At 43.6% G+C, this 20,805-nt stretch overlaps 1 protein-coding gene across 8 annotated transcripts in view; it reads right to left on the reverse strand.

The window, feature by feature from the left end:
• The window catches only part of ERBB4 (erb-b2 receptor tyrosine kinase 4), a 595,041-nt gene that overhangs the window by 477,260 nt on the left and 96,976 nt on the right, over positions 1–20,805 (reverse strand). The window lies entirely within an intron of this gene.

Here is a 20,805-nt window from a genome sequence, read left to right on the forward strand (position 1 = left end):
ACAACACCATTTTAATGCTTTTTGAATTTGCATTTCTCTGTGTGCCAGTCTGTTAGGCAGCGTTAATCACATGGTTTTGTTGGGACATCATGTTTACAGTAGCATCTGTTGAGCTGCTAACATGTGAGACCTGACACATTTGAATTCTTTTCTGACAGCCATCACACACTAAAGAGCTGATGGTGCATCACTGGAGCCTCCATGAAGTTTGATGGACACTGTGCCTTCTGCTCTGCATGCACCCCAAATTTCCCAGAGCCACAGGAAGTTTCTTCTTCCCACATCTCTAAGTTTTTTTTCCAATGTATTGAACGTATGGCTTCAGGGATGGATTCACAAGTTTCTTTCCCCAGTGGATAAACACACGTGGTTTTGTTGATCTCCAGCTCTGCCTGTTGCAAACCCAGCCCCTCAGAGCTGCCTCAGCCCAGGGCCACCCATGGCCACTCTGTTCTTCTCAAGACAGAAGTGCCTCAAAAGTGCCAGATCCTTTGTGGGACAGCAACATGTGGGTGCACTGATGTTCCCCTTCAGGAGAAGGGCGCTCCAAGGTGACATTTTGTCCAGATCCCTTCAGAGCAGCCCATCCCTGAGATAAGGGAGCAGCCAGCTGGAGAGTGGCCACCATTTCCTCTGAGGTCCCACTGCCCTGAGCAGCTCTTGCACAGGAAAAACAGAAGAGAAAGGACATGGAAAACACCTGAAGGAGATCCAAAAAACTCCATCAATGGTCCCAAATGTAGTGGAGGGTCCTGGTTGTGTCCAGACATTTTAGTGGTTGTGGCTGAAGCAGCAGTGAGCACCTGCAGGGCTGCCCAGAAATCCACCCCAAAACAAACATCACCTGCCAGTCTGGCAGCACCAGAGGATTCAAACCTCTCCCTCAGCATCTGCAGCTGAAAATATTTCCTGAGGAGACCCCCGAGGCAGCTTCCCAGTGAGAGAGCCATCTCACTGCCCCTCACAGCAGCTAGGTCACTGCCACCACCCCCAGAAGGACCAGGAGCACCTTTGCAGTAAAATGGGCCAAGTCCTGGGAGCTGGAGATCACCAAGTCCCATTGCCAGCCCCGCTCAAGTTGTAGAGTTTCTTATGAAGAAAAAACTCCCTGGTCATAGGGATAAGAAAGACCTCATTGAAAAAGAACCAGCATGTCTTCTACAAAGAGAAATCCTGCCTTGATAACCTGGAGTCATGCAAGGTAGTCAACTGGTGTGTGAATAAAAGGGATTTTCAAAATAATTGGATTTTCAAAAAGCCTTTGACAAAGCCCATGCAAAAGATTATTAAAGAAACTAAGCTGTCATGGGCCTGAAGAAAAGTATCTTTTATGGACTAAAAGCTGGTTAGGAAGCAAAAGGGTTGAGAACCAAGAAAAGCCAGCACCAGGGTGCCCCAGGGGTATATATTCTTGAAGATTTCATTCAGTACCTTCCTCACAGGCCTGGAGAAGGAGAAAGAGTGAAATCTCAGAGCCTGCAGGTGAAACTAAATGGGGGAAACTCAAATGCTGCAGCAACGGTGAAGAACACCAGCAGAAAGTCAAAAAGTCAAGAGAGCAAGCAAGGAGGAGGCAGCTGAGCCTCACTAGGTGAGCTTACATGTAGGGAAATAACCCAAACCCCAACGCTGAAATCGTGGCAGCCACAGCTTCAGATCTTGGAGTCCTCACTGACAGTTATCTGAAATCATTTGCTCATTGTGCAGTGGCCTCCAAGAACAGAATCACCACAAAGCTGTGAATCATCTGGAGAACACTGTCAGAAGGACAGGTGCTGCTCTGCCGCTTCACAAGCCCTTGGCACGTCCCCATCCCGTGGGCAGTGCCAGTCTCGGGAAGGCTGCAAAGTTCTTATGCAAAGCCAAGGAACACCATAAGGGGATGTAGCTGCCACCTTGCCCAAGGGCCCAGACTACCCAGCTTTGTGGGCAGAAAGCTGAGGAGTTTGCAGTTCCAAGGTTTGCAGAAACATAGAGGCAGTGGATAAGCTTAAAGAAGTGTAGTTTGCCAAGTGCTGCAGGACAAGAAGTAGGAGCGACAGGTAAAATTAGGAGGAGAAGGATTAAGAAGAGATAAAATAAAAATTTTGCACAGGAGGTGGTGAATACCTGAGACTTGCTGCTGGCACAGGGCTGGGGAGGCAGGCAGCACCAGGGGACTCAAAAGGCACCAGATAACTCATGGACAATAGGTAGGCAGGGAGCTCACATCCCCAAAAGGGCTGTGGGTAGAGGGAGATGCTGTAGGAGAGGCCAGGCTGCCTCCTCCCCCTAAGCACCAGTCCCTTCTGCCATGCAGAACAGACAGGAAGGCAAAGAGGCAGAAAACGATTCTCACCCAGCAGGCACAGTGACATTAACACAACATGCTACACTGAAGAACCTTGTAAGGTCCTTCAAAAAGCTAAATAAAAAAAAAAACCCCAAATATAATTTTTTAGAGGTTACAGATTTGTATGTTTCTATTTCAAAGACCTCCTTGCTAAACAAGTTTTTCTAAAGCCCTGGAACATTTTCCAGTGTTGATGTGTGGACAGTACACTAGTGTGCTTTAAAAGACTTTTGGGTCACCAGGTAGCAGGGTTAAAGGAAAAACAATAGGATAAGAAAGAAGAACCATGTCCAAATCATTAGATTGTTCCAAATGCTCAGCTGAAAGCTCCAGCCAGGTCTTCAGTGCCTTGAGTGCTTTCCCCATCCTTGGTGTGTCAGTATAAATTATCATCAACATTAATTCTTTTGTTTCTTCCCTTTCCTAACAGATGTAGCAATCGCACATTTGGACACTGGCAATATTTCTAATTGTGTAATGGGGGCAGAGATAGAATTAATTAATGATCCAAGTTAGATAGAAAATCTGAGTTAATTTCTTACAGGTTTTTGAGGGGTTACTTATGGCTGGAGGTGTTCTTGCAGACTTCCAGCTCTGTCACAGGACACAGTCGTGCATGCCAATGAGAAAATGGGAATTTTTGGGAAAAGACTAGGTTGGATATTGCCACTTTTGTGGCAGTGGACACCCACTGCCACAAAAACTACTTTCTTTGTGGCAACGGGCCTCAGATAGTACCTGGAGTCAATGCAAAGCAGTACTGCCAGAAATGAAACTTCCCTGCTGGGTGCACAGCAAAAGTGATTCCATTGGAGTGTTTCTTCCCTCCCACCACCACTAAGCCCTGATTTTCCTTGTCTGTTCACCTATCTGAATACCTCCTGCGCATCAAACAGCAAGAACAACCAAAAAAAATCACACATGCACGAAACCACAGGGAATTTCAAGGAGAACCAAAACAATCAAGGCCACCCCAGTGTGCAGGAAACCACGTAACTGAGATGAGCTGCAGGTCTGCTGTGGATCTATGGCCTGGACCTGTGTGGGATGAGCACAGAATAAATACACTGCTGGCTTTTCCAGGTGCTGTGAACTGCCACACAACACTGGCACAAAGGAGAGGGAAGCACAGCAAATTGCAATAAAGCTGGTTCACACTCAGGATTGGGATCACAACCTCTGTTCTACTCTGGAAGTTTTAAAACTTGTTAAATTAATCCATCATAAATTACATGTATATAAGGTTAAATGTCCAGCAAAATGAGACTATTCAGTTAATAATGCAGTCTTAGATGGAGCTGTTAAGGGCCATAATTCTAGATGAGATGATGATGTTCCACTGCTTTTGAGATTAATAACAAGATTTGCATTTCAGTATCTAGTTATTTTGGGTGGCTTCAGTGTGGGTATGAAACCTACTGACAGAAATGTACTTTTCCAAAAAACGCCTGTGTCCTACCTCTGAACTCCCATTGTCTAGTGTCTAAATTCACTACCAATTTCTTTCTGAAATGCTGTATTTTTGCACATCTTTGGGAAAACAGCTACCCAAGATCTCTAGAAGAGAAAGATGCACATACATAAAATACTTCAGTGCTAATAAATGACCCTATATCTGTGATAACGCTGATCTGGTATAATAAGGAAGACGTCCGTATGGTTCCCCTCTCACTGAAGTTGTAATTGTTATTCAGTCAAAAATATTTAAACAGGTATTGGAGGTACGTAAGACCAACCCAAATGCCATTTTTCCATGTGACCAAGAGAAGAAAGGATTATCTGTAGTACCTGGTGCTTACACAGCCCAGTCTGACAAGGCACAACCATCACACAGGAGATCAACCCCAATGTCTTGTCCAGCCTGCACAAGAGCAGGGAGCCTCTGGCCAAGCTGATCTCAACTCTGCACCCTGAAGTCAAATCAAGCTCAGCTCTGTCCTCAGCCTGAGCCCTGGGAAATAGCATTTAACCCTGCTAACGTTGTGCCACTTGTGTACATTGGCCAGCAACAAACTGGATCAACTCTCCAATTGCACAAACCAGCTGGCCTCAGCTTCTACAAGAGATGCAAAGTCCCCCAAGGCCTCTATGAATATTTTAGCATCCAACTTCTCTAGTTTGGGTCTCTAATTCCTATTTTTACTGTCATGACCAGCAAAATCTGCTGACAAACACTGCTCTCACAGCCTTTCTCAGCAAAGGATTGCACTTAGAATTCACCATGCCTCACCTTTGAGGAAAACATGACTTGGTCACCAGCACCACTTCTGTGCAGGGAAAACAGCTGGCTGGCTTGCTGTGACAAATGTCCAGCACCCCCAGAGTTACCCTTTCACCACTCAACCCCTGTGGATCTGCAGCAAGCAAATACCTACTCCAACTCCCACTTCACTCTCTGCCCCCCATCCTTAGATTTCCTCTTCTCAGTGTACACAAGCTGCTGGAAGCTCTCACTCATGCTGAGACAAGCTTTCCAGCAAATTTACCCCTGAGTCCCCCATGACTGGGGACTGAGCAGGGCCCCCATCACTCTTGACCAGAGCTGTACCCACACCACCCCTGGCATTCCCATAAAAGTGGTTTGTCAATTTAGTGCTGGAAGAAATCCCCTCTTTGAAATATGTAGTGTCAGATGATGGACAGGAACTGAGCAAAAAGTTTGTCTGGACAAAAACAGGTTAATTTTTAGGTGTCAGGAACTAATTCAGACCCAGAGGGTTTAGTTTTAAAAATAAGTGTAAAAAAATATTTTTTTATTTAGTATTCCAGTTTGGCCTCTCTCTCTAATGAAGAGCAGGGTATCTTTTTTTGTTGTTGTTGTTTGAAAGTGGATGTTGATGTTTAACAGGTTGCATAGCTCTTGTAGCTTGAATATGCCTTCTTTAACTGTGGCATTCCAGAAACTCCTAGATCTAATCTTATATTCTAAGACAAAAGCTGTGTGTTTTGCATTAACTCCAAGTTACAACTGCTGAGGATCTACAGAGTCAAGGAGTGTTAAAAATTAAGGTTACCATGTCATCTGGTGTTATTAGGAACAGCTTGTTGCCTATTTATAATTAGGTCCCTTGCAAGACACATTTGGTTAGTTGACTTTTTTCTTTTTAATCATCCCTTCATTCATCCATATATACATATATATATATGTATGTATAATATGGATATATAATATGTATAATATGGATATATCCATATTATACATATATCCACACACACATGTAAAGGCAATTTTTATATCATCAGTATTAACACTTCATAGCCAGGATCCCACTGATCCTTACTTGCCACTGAGAAGGTGGCTGCACAATGAGTTGTCTTTGGTAAAGCAGACAAATGCTGGCAGAAATTAAACATTATATACATCTTCAAGCTGGAAAAGACAAACACACAACTACAGATTGAGCAAGATATGACCGAAAGCATCAGACCTCTAAGGAACAGCTGTAAAACACAAGGATAGAGTGGAATAACTTCTAATGCAAGCAAAAAGAACAAATCTGAAACTAACCTGATTTTAAACCCCCCTGAGTCACCTCAGAAAACTGAACAGGGTTTTGTTTGCACACTTCACTCCAGGCAGCACCATCAGGACGAGAGCAGCCACGAGGATTTACCTCCTTCAATCCTGCAAGATTCATCCCACTAAAGCCCATTTAGCCAAAGCAAAATGAGCAAATTTTTAAGAGTAATGAGCAGTCTTCCAACCCCCACTCAACCCTGTCCTTCAGGTTTACTGCTGCATTCCTCTCCATCTCTCTTAGCGTGCCCAATGGTAGAAAATGGCAAGCGAGCCATCAGCTAAATCAACAGCTACCTGTCGTTAGGGAGCTCAGTGACACTCCCTGGCATCCAAGGAGGGAGAGAAGAGAATGTCCATGGCCATCCTTCACCCCAGCAGGTGCCAAAGGCAGCAGATGGCTGGAAGGATGGCGTCTCAATTGGCTTTTGATCACGGAGCTGGGCTGGGGAGAGCAGCCATGCCCTGGCACTCCTGCCATCAGATGCAGGAGCTTTGAACACTTGGTGCTTTGACAGCCCTCATCTCTCTCTCTCTCTCTCTCCTCCAAAGGATGTGAGAAGATGGATTAAGACAGACCTGGTGCCAAGCTTGATAATGCAATCCTAATGACATACGCTAGAAATCAATGCTTCTCCAGTGCCCTGCCACCTCCCTGGACTTGCCAGCAGAGTGGGGAGCAGATACTCAATACTTGACACAGATTACTTCTGAATGCCAAAATATATTAACAAGTATATTCTGTTGGTGTAGGGTACATGCACAGTTTCTGGTGTTTTCTATAAAAAACACCACCATTGTGTTAGCAAGAGAGAAAACAGAAAGGGAAAAGAAATCCAACAAAAAAGCCAAACAGCCAGCTGAACTTCACAGTCCATTGTTAAGTTCAAGTGTTTTATACAGAGGCCTGACACAACCATAGATGACATCAAGGAATTATTGCCTGGCCTGATTGAACTTGTTAGTACTTTTATTTCTGCACATGTAATTTGTTCTTCTCCCTCTCAGTTGTGCCCCTTCCTACTTGACATGCTTTGTCTCTCTTCTAAGAACAAGGCAGGTTTTTCTTTGAAAGAATGCTGCTGCCAGCCCTAAGGACAGCTCATCTACCCTCTGGGGACCAATACATAAGAGAGGGGATGAAAGGAATGTAAATTTTCTTTAACCTATCATCCCCTCTGATTCCACAAATCCAGAATGTGCAAACCTTTTCATTTCTCTATTAATTTGGGGATAGAGCCACAGGAGTCCATCAGATAAAAGCAAAGGCGGCTTCTCCAAACAGGATGCCAACTCTCATTCCAGCATGAGGGCCATGTCAGGAGAACTGCTCCACACTCATCCAGTTTTGAGACCACTGCTGAGTCAAAAACACAGACAAGTGCACGTTGCACAGGTGAGCACAACGTTACAATTCACAGAGAACAGAATTAATCCATCCAAGAGAAGTAGTGGGCAAGGAGGGAAGCTGCTGGTGCTGCTGCAGTGAAAACTGTAAGTGCTCCTCCAAAATTGTTTTGTAAAGATTGGCAGGGATGGATCATACACACCAACAGGAAAGAGATGTGGAACATACCAAGAAGATCAGCATTGCTGACAGCAGGAACAAGGGAAAACCCACTGGCAAAAAGAACAGCTTGGCCTCTGCAGCTTACCCTCTGCTTCACATAAAATGCCACCTTCAATAATAGGTAAACATTTATGATTCCACATCTATACACATACCTGGGAAGGCACAGGTAGCTTTTTTAACTATCCAATAAACTGAGGCAGGAAAAAGAAAATAAATATGCCAGGGATGGGTTGTTTTTTGTATATATATTAAATGTGCTTTTGTCAAGGACATTTATGTCTGGTGGAAGGGAGGCAATGCAGAAACTGTGACTTCACTGATAGAAGCAGAACAAAAGTGCCTCAATATTCATCCTCTTGTCATTACATCCCATTAATCCAACCTAGCAAGTGGAAAGGTAACTGCAAAGGTGTGGCTTGGCACATACATTGTATTTTCCTTGGTTTTATATATTCATATACAGCTAAGATTATAAGGAAGATCTTTCTTTGGCATTTCTTAATGTTTTCACTAGGAAAATAAAACCCTCTTTAGAAATACTTTTAGCTGATCAGTATTAGTGGGAAAGAAAAGGAGAGGTTCTGAACAGGGCTTTGCACTTCCAGTTTTCCTTTGAAAATCTGACATCTGAAACATCTGATTGCCAGGAAGTAAAGGTTCTGTATGAAATGGTGCAGCTGTAGGACTACTGTGTAAAAACCCTACAGCATCTCCTTGTAAATAACAAAAAACTAACACCACTGTGCTCCATAACTGTTGACACATTCTGAATATTTATGGAGGCATTCATCTACAGATTGTGCTGTCCTTTGTGGAAAGTGGGGGGCTTCAAGTCTGAAATGGAAAGATCTTTCATTCATAACTAGCTCTGCGTCCCTAGAATACTTCAGCCCCACTGTAGGACACATTTCTGATGTTTTTTCTTTTTTTTTTCTCCTATGCTGATTCAAGCCATTGCATCCTTGGGCCTCATTAAGTCCATCAAACTACTAAATAGACATGGCAAGAAAGCAAGCACAAAATGTGTTTGGGATCTCAAGGTGTAAGATTCAGGTGTAAGATTCACACAGCTCAGTCAACTTCAAAAAGAGCTGGCCACACAGACCCTCTGAAAATGCCAGACTATGCCACTTGACCCTGTTATGGGAGAAAACAGAAGTCCTACCTAGAAATATAAGACAAGAGGGAGGGATCCTGCTATCACCTATTATTAAATCTTCTTAACATCCTCTCTTATTTAAACATTCAATTCACAAAATACCTCAATAGGTGAAACAACAAACAATAACCAGAATAATAATGGTAATAATAAATACTGACAGTAACTCCATGAAATCTGAAATACAGTAGGCCCACCATTCACCAGCTTCCAGCCCAGAGCTGACAAGCACTAATTAATAATGTCTGAAGACCATTCTCTAGACACATCTCCCATGATAATGGCATCTGCTACTTGGTCTGAACATACACAGATATTCCCCATGGGCAAACCCCCTAGGAGAAAAAAAAAAGGGTATTTGACAACACCCTAAACTGCAGAACTAGAACTACAAATCCAAGACAAACCATAAATCAGACAAAGTGATCACTGACAAGCTCAATCAAGGTTTATACTGTCACCAAATCCCAACCACACTGACACAGGGCTGAGCTCCTGACACTAGGGGTAGTCACCCCTCTGCACCTGTTTCCTGCTTTCCTTTGTTTCCCTGCTGAGTTATAAGCTCTTTGTAAGGACCTCTAGTCCCTTACTAATTGTTTGCTCTGCATCCCATAGAATTCAACTACATCTTCATTTAGAGGCTGGAACATAACTTTTATTCCAGTGTTGTAGATGTGTACTGTATGTGCAGAAATCCTGCAGGCAAAAGGAGTCCCTTCTCCTCTCAGACCCCTTCCCTTACCCAAAATTCATCATAAAAACAAAGACAGAATGGTAAATACATAAAATATGAATCTTTAAACACTTACAAAAAAATAACAAAGATATCTTGAAATGCTAAACCCAGTTGCCCATGCAAGCACACACACGCAGACCTTAGAGTTTGTATCATATTCATGGCATGCAGCATAACCACCAGGGAAAGCTTTATTAGATGAAAATAAACCTGTTGTAAGAGATTTCCATGCAATTATTCTGCTGCCATTGTCCTGGCCAAGCACTGATGCAGCTTTTCAAATTAATATGCTTCGTTTTCCGAGCAGGAGATCAGAATAAGAGAATTCTACGGGGAACTCAATTACCAAAGAAAATGATTGCTTGAGCATTCGAGAAATTGGAACTACATCTAATTGTGAATAGTAGATTATTACCCAGATTATGGACGGCAGTTTGAAATCAATTCAGACACAGAGCTATGCATGCCTCCAGGATGGTGTCTGCAGGATTTGCGGGGCTCCTCTCCAGCTCGGAGGGGCTCTCAAACAGAAACCTGAACTACCAGCGTGGGTTTGCCGGCTTCCAGGCAGGAATGCAAAAAGCCTGTATCCCTGCTGAGAAGTTAAAAAGCAGAGAACAGCAACAACAACATCACCAAGGGAGCTTCCCTGGAATTTGTTCCTTTCCTGTTCTGTATTCCTTTGGTGTGGATGAACAGCAGCAGGTTCCTGCCTGCTTGGCTGCTCTGCTGCTCGAGGATTGCTGGTGCGTTCGGGTGGTGGCCGTACATCAAGAGTGGAAGGTGAAGGCACCCTCCTGCCTTTGAGCTCTGCTATGGCAGAGACATGAGCTTAAGTGCTGGAACAGGAGGGCAAGAAAAACAGGGCTTAGGCCTAAGAAGTTTTGATTCTTCAGAAAGCAAAACAGGACATTTTCTTAAGGGAAACAGATCTGATGATTTTGCTCCGTTTCTCTCTGACTATAAGCAAGCACTACAGGAGAAAAAAAGATTACAGCGTTGAGGAAACATTTACAACAAACATGAAAGTATATAGGATCTATAGGATGCACACTGGGTAAATATCTGACAGAAATGATGCACAAAGTACACCTTGAAGACTGGCATCAAAATGGTACAAAGACTAGAGAAGGTGTTGGGAAAGGTGCTGGAGTTCAGCCAGAGGGAATAAGGCTGTAACAGCAGAGAGGCAGAGTGGATGATTCGAGACCTGCAGGCACTTACATGCAGGTTTCACACAAAAAATATACATCTATGGCACCAAAAATAAAGTGAAAAACAACCCAGGAAATTAGAAATTGATTGGAGGAATAAATTTGCTGCACAAGAGAGCATAGTGAGAAAGCAAAGACAATCCCAAGGAAGAAGTGAGGAAACAGGGCTTGCTTGGAGGTTTTGTGTTTGTTTTGAGAGTGTTGGTTATTTGGGTTTTTTTTGGCTTTGTTCTGGTTTGGGGGTTTTGTTGTTGCTGTTTTGTTGCTGTGCAGTGTTTTAGTTTTGGTTTTGTTGATTTTTGTTTTGTGCAAATACCATGAGGCAGCTGGGCAGTTTTGCAAGCAGGGTCTCTCCAGAGATGAAGAAAGACCTGTGTTAGTGTCTGGTGAGGGAGCCACGGATGGTTTCAAACAGAAAGAAGCTGAGCTACAGGTCTGCAGAGTAAACACTGAGCCCACGTTCTGCAGGTAGACTCAGGAACTTATTTGGATTTAGAAAGTAAAGTTTAGCAGGGCATTTAGTTGTTTCCTACATATACATTACCAAAGGGATAGAATAAATTTCCACAAAACAAATAAACAAAACCCCCCAAACTGAACCTGTTAAATACAATGCTAGCACCAGAGTGAGAGAAATGTGGGCAATGAGGAGACTCAGACTGGCAGTGAGAGTTTCTTAATCCAGAGCAAGAGGGAAAACAAAAGTGGCAACCTAGCACCCTAGAGCAAGGCACAGGAAATTTTGCAGAAGGGACTACACAATACAACAGTTTGCTAGAACTGAGGAGAAAACTGGACAGCCTTCTGCTCCCCATCAGGTGACAGCTCATATTTTTCCAAATATAAACACATCTACCACCACCATCCCAGTGTTGTTCAAAGAAAAGGCAATGCTGCTTCATAATGTGGAAACCCTCACTTCACTGCTCATGCTCCTTCTCCTTAAACATGCCTTCAGGATAAGCTTTCCTACAGCACACTTCCCCATCCACAGTCAGGGGCTCAGTCACAGCAGGTCAAGATGCAAATATACTTCAGTTCAGAGTCACTGGCCCATGCAGCTGGCAGGTAATGAAATACCACACAGCTGCTCACTCACTCTGCCCCACAGTGGCATGGCACAGAGAACTTGGGGGGAAAAAAGTAAAATTGGTAGGCTGAGATAAAGACAGTTTAATGGGACACAGAAAATAATAATAACAATAAAGATAAAATAATAATATTCAAAACAAATGTTGCACAGTGCAGTTATCCACCAATTGATGCCCAAGCATTGGCCTTGGCCAGCTTTCCTCCTGGTTTATCCACTGAGCATGGCACTACATGGTGTGGGATATCCCTTGGGTCAGCTGTCCTGTCTCTCTGTGCTCCCCCCAGTCTCCTCACCAGCAGGGCAACATGAGAAGCTGAGAAGACCCTGACTTCATGTAGGAACTGCTCAGCAACAACTAAAAGATCAGTTTTGGGATGAGTTACTCTTACCCTAAATCCAAAACACACCACTATACCAGCAGCCAAGATGATGAACCCCATCCCAGCTGAAACCAGGACACTCACCCCTTCCAGAGACACTTTCCAACTTGCCTTAGTAGCACCAAGACGATTTGTCAGTAACTCACTCCACCAGCCTTTAAAACCCTTCAGAGGGAGCTCCATTCCTTTTACACACCTATAAAAGGTGAGTTGTGACCAAGCACATTTTGTGTGCACTCTGAGTCCAGGTGCTTTGGCCAAGCCATTTCAGCTCCATGGTTTCCTGACACAGAACTGGTGTTACTCACATGTTCTGAAGGTTACTGCATTGCCTGCCATTTCTCACTGCAGAGAAAAATTACTTGAGCCTCTAAACTTCAAATTGAGTGCCTTTTCTCCAGGAGAGAAAAACCTGCCCATGAAGTAATTCCATAGCAAATGTGTAGTTCAAGGCAAGCTGGATTCATTTGCTGGGGTTTGTTTTCTATTTAATTGCTGATAGAGAGCAAAGCTAAGAGACCAGGAAAAGGATTCATCAAGTTCTGCTTTTATTCCTACCACTGCCCCCAGTTTCATCAGCCACAAAGGGAGGATGCTGCCACTGGATGCATAACCAGCTGTGTAGCTTTGGAGCAATCCCACCAGAGCACCTCACACCTCAAATCCAACATGGCTCTTTCTACTCTACATTTAATTTTTAAAAAGTTATAAATGTGCTATTGTCTGGCTGGAGCTTAAGGGGATCACAAAGGAACTCACTGGCAATAAAGCCAGCTGCTTCCCTGTGGCTAAGGCTATCACAGTTTAACAACAAACACTTTTTATATAATTTATGACCTCTGTATGTTAATCCTCTTCAGGTAGATACCTCCTGGAGTAGACATTTCTTGTCTTTGTGCACAGAAACATAAGAAGGAAATGCTATTTACCAAAAAGCAACAATATATATGTATTTATATGTTTATATAGATGAATATGTGCAAATCAATATATGTACAGAGTATGTATGTATAATATGCATGTGTGCATAAATATATAAACAAAACAAATATACATATCATAAATGTAACTAATTATCTATAATAAATACATGAGTAATATAAATTTAACAAATATAAATATTTTTTTTTTGTAAACTGTATCTATTTATATTTTCACAGATGGCAGCCAAAAGCAAGAGTTTGTGGCCAAAAAATATTTCATGCAGTGAGGGCTCCTCACTGGTACCACTAAGATCCAAGACTAAGGAAAACCTCCTTTTTCTCAAGTGGCCACAGCCTCTTTGGGCTGAGAGAAAAGGCAGAGTCTGGTAGACCAATTCTGGGATAGAGGGCATTTGCTGTGGGTGGGAGTCACAGACACCACATCATGGCAGAGGAGAAACTTCTGGACTGTGGAAGAGAAACTTGTGGATCAAAAAGAGTGGACCTTGAATCCAGGTCTCAGCTGAGCACACAGTTCAGCAAGAGTTAATTCCCACAGGGCTCAGCTGGATTTGCAAACACTCTCAGAGCTGAGCACCAGCCCAAGCACATTCCTGAGTAAGAAAGGCAGAAGATCCATCGTGGGAAGGTTAATAAGAGGCTTGAGGCAGATATAAACACGGGATGCCAGGGTCAGACATCCCCTGGGCTTCCAGCCTCCATTGTCACTGCCTTTGCCAGCCCTGTTACCAGGGTTATGCAGCAGCTTACACCGAGCTCCCTTGACAGCTACAACTGCTCAGGAATTACAGAATTAGAAAGTGGAGTTAAGGCCTGTTACACGGTGATCATCTCATGAGCAGAGCAAAACTACAGCTGTCACAGGTGCTAGCCTACACAAGTTGCTTCTTTTTAATTTCCATCCTGTTATATTATTACTAAACACTGCAGAACTCCACATCCCACATGCAAAATTTCCATTCAGCTCTACCCAGGGTTTGCTTTTCAGCCTCTCCTATTCAGTTATGTTGGGACTGTAAATAGAATTTCAGTTTTGACTTAGACCCAGAAGCACAGACCACAACACTCATGGACAAGCACAGCTTCTCCAGGAGAAAGAAAGAATGAGGGATGCCATCAATTGAGGCTGCTACCTCCCCAAGAGAAGTCCTCAAACCACAGCAGGCAGAAGCTTAAACCCTACTTTCAAGTCATTTAAACTTTTGCCTCTCTTTTGCCTCCTAGCAAGTTGTCTTCATAACTTGAAAACTGGTTTACACTCCAAAATTACTTGATCCTTGCTCTTACTCTTATGGCACTCATAGACATTAATCAGGGACAGGAGGTTTGTAGTGTGGGCTCCACAAACACAGAAAATACCACTTCAGAGTTCTCTGTGACCCTTCTTCCTTCCTTTGGTGCCTGCAGTGGGCAAAATGTACACAGGCTGTTACGAAGAAAATATAAAGGAAGGACTACCAGGGAGTCAGCATCATTTTTATGGCACTGATAGGTAACAGAAGGAGCTGACAAAACCTTGCATCCTCCAGAAACAACTCAAGCAGCATCCATTAAAAGCAGTGTAATTTTCCCCCAAGTTCAGCAATCCTGAGCAGGCTCTGCTCAGTTTTTCTAGCGTTTCACAGAGCAGCAGTGCAGGACAAGTGAAGGAGCTGTGCCTCGTCTCACTGCAGCTGACAGAGCAGGAGAATTAATGCACTGAAGGAACTGCAATCTCCATGATGCCATGAAACCTCTGCTTTCCACACTAGAAACACTGTAAGCCCTCAGAGTGGCCCTAAGCTAGAACAAGACACAGGATTTGGTTCCAGAGGCACGGGCAATGCCAGCACGTCTCAGGAGCAGTATTAAACTGCAAACCTTGGTGGCAAAGGCAGTCTCTCACTATTAGAGCTCGGGGTGCAGCCCGTGGCCATATTATCTTTTACGTCAGCTTCACAGGTTTAACACTTCCCTCCAAGCCTCTGGTATTCTGTCTCTCAGAGATACAGGGGATTTAACAGACTTAAATGTGATACAGGCTGGCAAAAATCTTATAATCCTTTTTTTTTTTTTTTTAATGAAAGGAAAATATCTAATAAATAACAGAACCTTGGCATGAATCTTTGAGGAAGATGCTAACAGTGCCAGGTTATTTCCTCAGAAATAACAAACTCATAGAGGTCCACATAACAGCACACATCTATACATAATAATTATTTCTTTACCTTACTAAATGAATCTGTCTAAAGAGATTCCAAACCCAAGCTTACAAATCCTCTCTATTAAAACAATAACTGACTTCCAAGTTTTTATTTAACTAGCAGATGATTCAGGAGTCTCCAAGTGTGTGAAGTGGAACAGGAACCATGTCACTTCCAACAAGATGAGAGAAAATCAACAGAAATAACTGACTCTTACTAATGTTCCTGCTTGAAAAATGGGATGGACCATGGCCCATGCAAGAAGGGCTGGCTTTTCAGTTGGCTGCTTGCTCATCCCCATTTTTCAGTCCTCCCACACCAACTAATTTAACTAGCAACTTTTATAAATTGGCCAATAAATTATTGCAAAAGGAGAACATACCTCCTGTCTCAATAAACGATAACTGAAAATTTCCTAATGGGCCTCGTACGTGGGAAGAGGCTAACTTTGTACAACGTGCTGCGTGCTTTGTTATCTACAGCTTCTGCATCTCAGGAAGAGCCCAATGGGCAAATATAGCCCAAAAAATAATGGGAATGTACATGGTTGTTTTATCTTCCCCAATACTCCTGAGAGCAAGTGAAAATTAATCTTGCAAATGATTTCACACAAGTTACCTTGCATGTGAAAGCACACAGCTTTCTGAAAGGAATATATTAACTAAGCAGAGAAAAGTCTTTCATAAGAAAGACTAAGAAAACAAAAGTGCTGGCAATTAGCTGCCTTTATTTTATCAGCAGACCAGATACTACTCCAATTACACTACACATGACTTAGCACCAGCACAGCCCCTTCAGAAGCCCTGCCTTTTTCCACATCATTAACATTGCCCGTGTCATGTGCCAACACACGGCGACCATCTCAAGATAAACGACGTTAATGCAACACAACAGCTCCATTAAAATACACATTTATTGTCAGATCAGCCCCGCTCCCCACTCGAGTCACACAATCTCCTCTGCCAGAGCAGCTGCAGACAGCACAAATGCCACAGGAGCCAAAGTGGAGCATGTCACGGGGCACTGACTTTTAGATTTACAGCAGGCACAGATGTTGAAAAGTTTGCTTGAAAGTGGTCAGAAATTTGTGTGACTCCTGCAAGGTACAGCTCCTCCCATTGCATCACCAATCCTACACTCACTGAATTATAATCTCCCATTTTCAACTAGGCAAGAAAAATTCAGCAGACTCCAGAGTGCACAGTGGCAGTAAAGAAAACCTACAATTTTAGAGCCTCCTACCAGGAGCAGATGTCACCCTCGAGAGATTTGCAAAAAGCATCTGCAATTAAGAGAAGGGATGAAAAGAATTACTACACCCCTCCTATTAAAGTCAACTGGAGCCAGCTTAAATCTCCGTGCACTGTCTGCAAGAGCTACTCCCACAATTCTTTCTGAGCTTGTATTTTCCTGTTGCCTTTAGTAAGTGTATTTGTCTGAAAGTGTCAGCAACTCTTGTGGGAATCCAGGGCTTCCCTCTGGCTGTCCTGGGACCCTGGCAGGGGTCAGGAACCCCCCTGGACAGAGCCCCCAGAGACACTGGCTGTGATCTCTGGCCATGGAAAAGAGTTTGAAATCTTACAGGATGAATTACCAGCTCTGAGTGTTTGATATAAGTAATAATTAAGTGTGGCATGGGTGCAAAAATAAAATTTTAGGATTCTAGACAAGGGGTTCAAAGAGGACATGATGAAGGAAATTGGGTGTGCCTTGTCCTTTTTTCTCCTTCTTCATGCCCTCCATGTTTCACTGTGGTGTTGGCATTTTTCTGTTGGTTCAGGCTGGGGACACACTGTTCAACGTAGGTGACAGATATTGGCACGTAAATCCAGCCCAGGGAGTTTCTGGTATTTAATGTTTGTAACATCCCACTGAGAGCAGAGCCCCACAAACTCTGGGTTTGTGCATGTGCTGAGCCTCCAAAACACAGGAGGGAAGTACTCACTCAAGAAGGGATGGTGTTGCATCACCTTGTCTCACTTCCAAGCTGCCTTAGCCATGACCACAGACCTCCAAACCGAAACAATCACGTTCCAGTGCCGAGCACTCTCAGCACTTCGTTCCTGCTCTGGGTCAGCTTTGAAAGCAGCGTGTCCCTATACCCTGAGCTCCTTTATTGTTCAGTGTATCGCTTTCCCTGAACAGCCTCTCCTCTCAACCTTGTTCTCAGGCCTTCACAACTGCTTCATTAGCTTTTCTAAAATAGAAATGGTTACAGTAATACAGCTCTTCACCCGGTCATCAAGCTGTGTCGACCTTCCAAGGTACACAGCCAGTGCTGGCCAACAGATCACACAACACACAACGTGACCTGAGCTGGGCTCTGGGTTTTACCTCAGAGAGAAAAAGAATCTGTGGTTCAGGCAATTCCACTTCTCCACATCGTTGAACCTTCGTACTCCACTTTCTTCTCCCAATAAAATCTACTTTATTCCTGAGATGACTCTTCTTTTGTTACTGAGATGCCTCTTCTCTGACTTTCTTACTCCTTTCAGTCCTTACCTAACCCTTGGCACATTCCTGAAATAATCATTTTCTTTTTAGGTGTGCTACTAGAAAAAGATTAGAAAATATGTTTGGAAGGAAGAAATCCCTACATACAACTGTATCATCACATAGCAAAGCGCAGCAACAACTATGAATGACTGGGGAAGGAGAATACACTCCTGCCAAATTTCCTAATACAATAAGAAAACGGTCTTCTCCTAGGTGTAAAGACAAATGACTTGTCAAAAACTGGAATTTCTGCCTAAAATCCTATTTTGGAACTTAATGAACTAGAAATGCCAATGTTCCCTGGAAAGAAAAAGAAATGAGCCCCATCCTGAAACAGCATCAGCGTCCTCGCTTTGCTGCACTAATCAGAACCGCCCAGGCTCCATCTCCTCTTCAATCCTTCCTCCACTGTTCTGAAACACAAAAATATAGGACACTCAAATTTCATGTTCTTTCATTAGCAGCCAGGAACTGACAACAATTAAAACTGCTGTGCCATGAGTAATACTTAAGCGGTCTAAAAAGTTGTTTTCTACTGAAAGCAATGGGGGAATTGCGAATTGAGTGAGAAGAATATTATGATGCTCACAGCCACTTCACAAATGATGGCTGCCTCCAAACCTCTTACCAAAATTCACCATTTAATCTGTTAATGGCATCTGAAAATGGATGTGTGTGTCAAAAGGAAACTGAACAACTGGCTCAGTAGCATTTGGGTAAGAAAACAACCTTCTTCAGACACTCCAGCCCTGCAATCCACCTTCTGTCATTCGAAACTATTTCTACTGGGCTCTGCTTGGAGGATAGCACAACTAGGAGAGGAAGTGACCTGCATTAGAACAACAAATATACCTGGTGTGAAAGCAGTAACTTTAAAAGCCTTTCAGAAATGCAGAGCGTTATTTAGTCAATCATATACCACAAAGCTGCCCCCCAGAGCTGCATGTCATTTTGATAAATTAACTGGGAAAACCTGAAGCATAATAAAGTCAAAGGCAGACCCCAGACTACAACAATCATGCTTGAATGCCACATAAAATACTTCCCACAATAAAAGTTGTGCTTGCTACTGATTAACATTTAAGATAATTTTGAACCTGATCAAGGTCAGCAGTTGCATAATGTGTTCAGGTTTCTCTGCATTTGGGTGCTCAGAATAGGAGTGATACTGAAAAGTGTAAATCTCTGGGGAATACCTGCCTCACACTGCTTGGGATTCAGCATCTCTGCAAGCTGGCTTGCCAAAGAAGAAGAGATAACTTTTTCAGGGAGAACTCGGGAAAAACACAGCATTTTGTTCCTGTGAATTTGTCCATAGACTAAATTAACGCTGCACAACATGTGAGAGGCCAAGATGTGCTGCAGACAGCTTGGTACCAATTTAACCTGGGGACAGAGGAAGATTCCTGCAAGGAGAGCACATGGATCACCTATAAATGCCCATGGTGGTCAGAAGCCCTCCGTGCACAGCACCCTGTTTCTCTCCAGGGGCTAGTGAGCCCAGAGCTTTTTGGAAGTCAGAGATTCACAAATCATCCAGTCCTGGCCAGGGCACCTTCCCCCTTTGCTCTGAATTAATTTTATGATAATTGTACCACTTCTCTTACAAAGAAATCCTTCCAAAAGTCCAGTTCTGATACCATTTCTTAATCATGAATTTAACACAATTCCCCAGGTGTTGCTGGTGCTTGTCAACTTCCAAAACTATTTTTTCACATGTGACCAAGGTTTTAGACCTTGATGCAGCACTGCCTCATGAAGAGGGATGTGCTGCCATTCACCAGAATATCAGAGGGTGGGTGGCTGGCCTGGGCACTCCTGCTAGAAGCCTCTCCAAGAGCACAACTGGTTTCCAGTGACAGATACAGGCATCTCTAACATTCTGGAAGATGGTATTTATTTACCTTCTGTTTCTGCCTATTTCATCAGCAAAACCAATAAATAAAGCATGTTACTCCAAGTCTAAGGGGAGCTGCCACAGCCAGCAGTTTCCCTTCCCATCCTTCCTTCCCCACTTGGATGCCAAGGGTGCAGCACAATGGGAGGCCATCAGAGGGGAGAACAGCCCCACCTCCTCTAGCCCATTCCTGCTGGCACATTCCCACGCCCCCGGGACCAGGAGATGCCAAAGGAGCGAGCAATGCTCACGCACTGCCCTTTGTAAAAACATAACCTCAGGGAGGGGAAAAGAGAGCATTACTTTTCACAGAGAGTAAACACCGTGACTCAGTTTTATTTCCCAGGCATCCTGACTAATTCAGTCCTAGAGGAAGGAAAAAAACCAAAGGATTTTTTTTCTTTTCTACCAACCTTTCTAAAATAATCCAGTATTCCATCTGCCAATTTTTCTTTGCCTAGGTAATAACTCTGACAGCAGCACCATTAATCTTATATGAACCCCAGCAGTTCTTGTAAGGCCAGGCTGTAGGACTCTGCCCATCACAAGCAGCTGAACTTCAGACACGTAAGGTACATTCAAAACAGCACAGCCACTCTGAAATCTACAGAAAGTTCACTTTTTCTGATCAGCACTCCTTGTCAGAGGCTGCTGAGCAACCTCACCCAGCTCCCCTCCTGAAGGCAGCCCCAGTGGCTCCACCACACAACCTGGAGCCAGGCTCCTCTTGGGTTTGGCTCAGATGGGGCCTTAAACTGGAGTCCCAGTTATCTCATTTTTCCACTTGACTGTGCAGCACAATCAAAAACTGCTCTGTTTTATTTTGCATTAGACTTTGGGCATTGCCTTCCTGCTTCTGGTACAATAAATTAAAAAACAGACGGGGAAAATAACCATCACAGCTCTCTGCAGAGCACTTGTGGCAGGCGGCTCATAGTAGGCATCGAGTTTTATAGTCCTAATGTTCACTTCCCTCATTCCCAAACCCTCAAGTACTGCACATTGCTCTGTTTTCCTAAAACTCCTCTCAAGAGTGCTGCTTCTCTCCCCCTCCTGGCCTTTCCTCCCTCACCCCCCTTTGACCACCACTCCTGCCCAGCAGACCACACAGGCTCTCAGGGCAGCCCTAAATGGAAATGATCTTTCCCAGCCTCCAAATTTTAATTACTTTTTGGTTCAAGGGTCCACACTGTGCTGTTTGCTTCATTTAAGCCAGTGCTTACTCTCCTGTTCTCAGGACTTGAATGTTGTGGACAATGAGCAATGCAAATCCTAAAA

The sequence above is a fragment of the Lonchura striata genome, chromosome 7 (assembly GCF_050655825.1).
Source record: "Lonchura striata isolate lonStrDom1 chromosome 7, ASM5065582v1, whole genome shotgun sequence".
Taxonomy (NCBI): Eukaryota; Metazoa; Chordata; class Aves; order Passeriformes; family Estrildidae; genus Lonchura; species Lonchura striata.